The sequence below is a fragment of the Phoenix dactylifera genome, chromosome 5 (genome assembly GCF_051530095.1).
Source record: "Phoenix dactylifera cultivar Ajwa chromosome 5, Ajwa_hap1_PhDact_Kaust_v1.1, whole genome shotgun sequence".
Lineage (NCBI taxonomy): Eukaryota > Viridiplantae > Streptophyta > Magnoliopsida > Arecales > Arecaceae > Phoenix > Phoenix dactylifera.
In genome coordinates, this window is record NC_143194.1 from 9,504,964 (window position 1) to 9,512,218 (window position 7,255).

Below are 7,255 nucleotides of genomic sequence, written 5' to 3' on the forward strand. Positions count from 1 at the left end.
AGGGGCAATGTTGAGGGGCATTGTGGGAAGTGGGAATGAACTATTCTATCCATTGTATGTACACTAGCTCTAGGCAAGGATTTGGAATTTGATGATAAGCATTTAAGCCATATATCAGTAATACTTGAGGATTCTCTGCATCTATCGAAATGCTTTGAGGCCCAACTCTTGTACCAAAGCAATGCTCCAGGGGAGAAGAAAAGAAGACCTCTATCAGGCTTCTAGAGAAGCCCTGGCGGTTCAGGGATCAGTATCCAATCTGTTTGTTGGAGTCATCAGAGGAATAAAGAGAAGCAATACTTTGTATTTAAAGATAAGGACAGGAATGATATTTCATTGATATGGTGTTTGTTTATAGGCAAGGAATGCCAAAAACCACTGGATCACACGTGGCATGAGAAGCATCTACAAGGAATTTCCTGCCCCCCACCCCTCCTTATATACAGGATCACATCTAACAAGAGATTCAGAAATTGAGAATAGCTTGATTGGCAAAGAAACACCATCCCATGGCTTTGGAGGTGAAAATTTGTCCCCTTTGGATCCAAAAGCTTGTCTTTTACAAGCACCATATGATCTAATACTGGATTTGTATTACTTACTCTCATGATTAGGCCTGGTTAATAGATGAGAGCGACGAGGACCAGAGGCTTCCACACCATCGGAACCCTAAAGAGTTTGTAACCCTGAGCAAGCTTGAAGGTACTTGTCTGATCTCTCTCTCTCTACATGTTTTTTATCTTATGCATTTGCATGCTACATATGGAATTCCATCAGAAATAACATTGATTGGATGCTAAAGTTGTTGGTATGGAGAGAACGTGTGGTTGTGGTATATCAGGATCTAATTGGTGTTTGGCTTTAAGGCCTATGTTTCAATTATACTGTGGTTTTTGTTGCAAACTGTGTCTCCTAAGAAGGTAGAATATGAGCAGTAAAACTTTGGTGCATATGGAGATTTATCTATGATTTGAATGTCATTTTTTGCAGTATTCTTTGATCTATATGGTTCTAATTTTAAACATAAATATCCCGCAGCACTTGATTTTGAGATTACTTGAGTAGAATTTCTGAATACTATGGAACTACGAAAATGCAAACATGTGGTTGTGGTCCACAAATCTCGTCCTACAGATTCTTCTAATATATTTGTGCTTCTTTTTTTTTTTCGCCTCAACCTGCACTTTGTCGGCATCCGATGCACCCTTTTATCCCTCTGTTACAAGTTGGTCTATATGCCCCTTGCTTGTTTGTTGCAATGACTAATTCGTTACTAGTAATGTTTTTATATGCATATTATTTTCTCTTCAAGAGAGTACCTTTATGTTTTCTATGGAAGGTCTTGGACCCTTTCTCCTATGCTTTATGTGTTGCTGGTTTCAGACACTTTGGTATCTTCTCACAGACCTAACAGAACTCTCTGAGCTGAAGCAATCTCTTGAAAGCTCAGAAATTCTTCCTTTCTGATCTTTGAGAGAATAAAGGATTTGGTGCTAAAGTTAGAAGGCATATTGGGATATCTGATGGTGTAATCTTTTCTAAGAGGATACTATGAATTTTTTCCCTCTGTGCAGAAAAGGAAGGTTCTGGGGTTGCAGTAGCAACCAATTTTCACAAAAAAACAATCTGTAATGGTCTCCTTCTAGTTGAAACAGCTATACCTAACAAAGATTTTCTGTTCTACTTTTTCGTAAATATAACCTATGGGATTGGGCTATTGTAAGGCCAAACTATAGTTCATCATTGGTTTGCCCATTCTAATACGTACATGAAAACTACTTGAGTGCAGGTAATGTTTCAACAATTTTATAATTAAAGGTGATGTATGTACCTACAAGGGTTTGTGTGTGTATGCATGTAATGCGTGTATGCATGTACGGATGCATGTATGTATTCATGCATTTACATACATGCATCCACACACACACACACACACACACACATATATAGATGCATATGCATATTAACTCATTTTTGTTATAGAAGAAATCCCATTCATATAAAAGCTAATAGCATTTTACGAGCTTATCCCATCTGTTCAGGACAACTTCACAATAGAAAAGATGACAAGCCTCTTGAGGACATTATACAGAAGCAAAATGGTGTAGATTGTAACTGAGATATAACACGTATATGCCACATATTAAGTGGATTAATGCAAGGACAAAAAATATGAAGAAACTTTATATTGAAAAATTTGTGGATTATATTAATTATACAAGTCTCCCTTGAAAGGACTTTGTTTTAAGTGGAACCAAAAATTCCAAAGTAATAGGGTAGATGCATTATTTAAAACAAGAATAATAGGATAGATGCATGCTAAAGGGATTGATGGTATAAACATAGTTTTTGACCACCAGCAGCTTATAAATCAATGATCCTGGTTATTAAAAGCTGAACACAGAACAGAAATATCGTATTCCTTTATTATATTTTATTGTCTTATCTTTTCTGAATTCTTAAGGTAGCTGAAGCCGAATGTTAGGAATTATCATTTTTGTTGAAAATACTAGGCCTCATATCAGAAGATTCATAACTGAAATCTCCAACTTTTATCTTAATCTAAGAAGTAAATATTGGAGTTTGTATGAAACCCTGCATTAGAACATATTTGGATGAACATGCTGGGAGTTGACTTAGACTTTCATTAATTAATGAATCAATTTTTGAAGACTGAAATACATATTTCTTCCGTGCAATATTTCACACATGGCAGGCTCATTTTGTTACTTCTGGAGTTTTGATGGCACAAAGCTCTCCACTACTGAGATTATGGTATCTATTTCCTGCAGAGCTTGGAGTTTTATATTGGCATTTGGATCCCCGAGACTTTGAGAATGATGAACTGAAGAAAATTCGAGAAAGCAGAGGATACAACTATATGGTATGAATTTTCTCTCCCTCTCTCTCTATTGCATGATAAGCAGCTCATGTTAGTTGCAACCATTAAGTTGGAAGCAAAAAGACACGCACAAACTTGGACGCACAATCAAGTACTGCACCATTCCAACATTTTCATCATATTGTTCATCCGAGGACCTTCTGGAGTTATGCCCTGGAAAAGTTGAGAACTATGAGGAGAAATTGAAGAACTTCTACTGAGAACACATCCATGCTGATGAAGAGATCCGTTATTGTTTGGAAGGAAGTGGGTACTTTGATGTGCAGGACAGAGAGGATCGCTGGATATGAATTTGGATCAAGGAAGGGGACATGATTGTGTTGCCTGCTGGAATCTACCCTCCCTTTACATTGGATACTTCAAACTATGTAGAGGTAATGGCCAACTATACCCTCTAATGTGAATCAAGAATCATGTGAACTGCTAGGAACCTAAAGAAAAAGTGGCAGACTTTACACTTTAATTCATTCTTACTCTACAACTATGAAGCACAGATACAGCGCCAAATGTTGAATCAATAGGGATGTTGAAAAAGTACTACGCAATACGGCTAGGATGCTTTGACGAATATATGGACACACACACACACACGTTCGCATATGTACGTACATACATATGTGTGAGTGCATACTTTGCATATAGTCATTAAAATAGCATAGTCCATTTTTAGATGTTAGCATCAGCTTTCACAAATTCATCGCTAATCATCAATCCAATCCATAGACTCGCACTCCATAATTCATATTTTAATATTAACATCAGAATCTACAAACTTAGCCATTTGTCATTAAGATGTTGCATTAAAAAAGAAATCACACACCCTCTCCTCATATTTGGAGATATCAGGGAAGTATCAGACATGCATTTGAGAAGTATATGATTTGCATCGGTATCTGATATGTATCGAATATGAACATAGGATGTGATTTGAAGTATCTGTGCTTTCTTGCTCTACATGAAGAGCAATGTCCGATAACTATAATTTGTTTATCACATTCATCAATTGCTCACTCAACTTGTTTTACTACAACAGGTACCTTTTTTGTCATCCTTGTTTTATTCTGTCACTGTTTACTAGCAGTGGTGTTCAGGATAGTTTTCCATCTCAAAAAGGATAGCTTTCTAAAAGATTTGCAGATTTGATAAAAGTAAAGATATTATCTTCATTTTCTTTCATTTTTATACTGGAAACATCTCACTATTGATAACGATAAATTATTATCGAATTCATTAATTGCTTATTCAACGTTATATAAGTACAATGGGGAACCTCTATGTCATCTTTGTTTTATTCAGTCACTATTACTAGAAATGGTGTTCAGGATATTTTTCTATATTAGAAAGGGATAGTTTTCTGTTGTTAAGAGTTTTGTAGATTGGCTAAAAGTAAAGGCATTGGCTTCTTTTTTTTATTTTTATTTTTATACTGGTGACATCTCGCTGGAGAGAACTTGCAGAGTAATACATAAAATTCGCAGAAAATTTCTAATTCTTTGATTCAGAATAGAAAAAAAAAGAGAGCTCCTAGTGGAGAAAACTTTTAATGAAAATTCTAGAATAACTGTAAACTCTTATAATCAGAGATTCATACTAGACTAGCTATGAGCAGCGAAGTGTCCTATTTAGATGCTAGTACAGATAGTTCTCAAAAGTGAGGCCATCTAATAATTCTCTGCTTATCAAGCTCATAATACTGTTGTACAGTGAAGGACAGGAAAATTTGAATGTTACTGCTATGCATTTTAAGTATTGGAAGAGCTACCTTTGTTTGAAGACTCGCTCGAACGGAATTTCTTGGTAGAATTGGTTGAACCTTTGTTACCATAATAATTTAAAATTGAACAGGATTTGTTGGTAGAATGGTGCAACCCTTTGTTTCTGCTCGAATCCTTGTACATGGACTCATGTCTTGTGGTATATATGCAGGTAATGAGGTTGTTTGCTGGAGAACCTATTCGAACTGCTTACAACAGCCCCCAGGAGGACCATCCAGCAAGGCAAGGATGTATCAAGAATTTGTTCGACAATCCTGGTGTTGCTCTTGAGGCACATTAGTTTGCATATTACCTTCTATGACTAGCTATGATCTTCTCAGAGATGAGAGTCTTGGCCTGGATCATGGAATACATATGCTAATAATGATACTTCCTGAGGACAAATCTAGAATTCTTGCTATCAAGCAAATAACTTCTTGATATGATATCCAGCCAAAGCTAGTGGTTTAGGAATCCACCATGTCATCTTTTTTTTTTTCTTGTCTTATTGAAAGTCTATTAAAGATATAATATATGTAGAGTATATTTGATGCAATTATTTATATTCTAGATGATCATTTAATTCTTGTTCATTTTCATATCTTGGCATGTTCCACTGTGACTGTGCTTCTACCTTGGCTTGCACATTAGTAATATGTTTGTAAGATGATTGCCCATCTGAACTACATTGAAAGTTTTCATTCACATCTTCCACAATCTAGCATGCCTACCAAACAAAACACCCTGGTTCGACCATTCAATCAAGTGAAAGTATATATGGTTAGTGTAGATGTTCAATTGAAGGTCTTTATGAATGCCCCGCTGCGAGATCCTTATATAAAGTAGAGGATGGCAGCTTGATGGGAATACAAGTATATCAATTTCCACTAGTAAGTAGTCAATTTTCAGTGGCAATTTCCATTAGCAGAGTTCACACATATAAATGAAGCATATTGCTAACTCAAGTGAGTCACTAAGCAGTTGAAAAATTGAACTTATGAGTGTAACCAAAGTTTATACATGCGAGGACCCCATTAAGGGATAACTTAGTAGTCACCATAAAAATAAATGGACATTTTGGTATAAGTGCTTTCTATGGGTGGTGTGTACATAAACTTACGCATAAATTGACCATGAGGATCAAACACCATTAGTAAATTTGTTACATGTACATTTAATCCTTTAATTCATTTGTTCCGTTCGTCGTTAACTGACTTTAATATTCATTAATTTAACTTATATTTATGGGAACTAGGATGGGAGGGTTGGGAGGCACGCATATGGTTAAAATCTATACCTGAGCCAATTCGACTTTGATTTAGGATTTCCACCTTATCCATGAGTTGAATCTTATGACTCAATCCAATTCAATCATCCATAACCTACTCTTCATGGCCTAATTTGATCTAATCCAACCCATCTCGATGCAACGCAAAGATGATGTTTTTATAAAAAAACTTGAAGTTTTTTTTTTTTGTTTTGTTTTTTTTTAACTTGGAGATGAATAACCATTAAAAAGGAATTCTAACTCCACCTTAATTGACTCAATGGGACCGTACGTTTGAAGAACTTTCAGCCATAATCATAACAGCTTGATCTAACTTAAAAGAGCAAAGAACTATAAATGTTCCTATGACTTGAAATTAATCGAGCAAGTTTTATAGAATATATCAGCTAAACTATCAAACTTATTATCTCAAGAAACAATTTATTTTGGATTTTTTTAAGACCATTATGGGCTTGAAATAAATACTGGCATTTATTTTAATTGAGAGATACAAACTGGCAATGGATGCAAGCACCATGCAAAAAAAACAGACATTAACAGAGATTCTTACTCTAAAAATCAACAATTAAGTAATTTTTCTTCCATTCACTTGAATCAGAGCTCTGACTCATATATAATCCATCAAACTTTTGAATTCACTTATTTGATTAACACCCAAAGCAATTTGTAGAATCCTTGCTCAACCAGAACCAAACATGGCTGGTTGGGCTTGTTTCTACCAACCTGAGCATTGGCTGCTGTTTTAAAAAAAACTAGATTGGGGCACATGCAATGCATGTTTTTTTTATTTAAAATAAATTAATAAGTACTACAGACGCAATAGAATATGATTATATATTCAGAATTTTTAGTAAAAATTATTTAAATAAAAAATGATGGTTAATGTTACATAAAGGTCTTGAATCTTGATATTTGTAGCTAAAATGAATGGTAAAATGCAATACATGTGGCCTGCTACTTTGTTGGAGAGAGTAAAACAAAAGAACTTTTTTGTGAAAAACATTCCTACAGGCCTCTTCAACCACAAAATGATGATGATGATGATGATGATGATGATGATCATGGTGATAATGGTGGTGGTGGCGCTGGCGATGATGATGATGATGATGATGATGATGATGATGATGATGATGATGATGATGATGATAACAACAAAAGCAATAAAAACAACAACAATAAGGTGAATATGGCCCTAAATTGATTAGAATCCTTTTTTTTTTTTTGTTTATTGGTATTGACCGTTCTTGTCTTTTGTACCGAAGAGGGCTACAACCCTTGATCGCTGCCATGTCATCCTATTGTGGAGATGGA

At 35.2% G+C, this 7,255-nt stretch overlaps 1 pseudogene across 1 annotated transcript; it reads left to right on the plus strand.

Moving 5' to 3' along the window:
* The first annotated feature begins 117 nt into the window (after positions 1-117).
* On the plus strand, positions 118-5,228 carry LOC103722731 (acireductone dioxygenase 1-like; annotated as a pseudogene). Its single transcript, XR_015986961.2, has 5 exons — positions 118-521; positions 615-702; positions 2,793-2,884; positions 3,037-3,276; positions 4,829-5,228. The product of XR_015986961.2 is annotated as an acireductone dioxygenase 1-like (transcript).
* Positions 5,229-7,255: the final 2,027 nt, after the last annotated feature.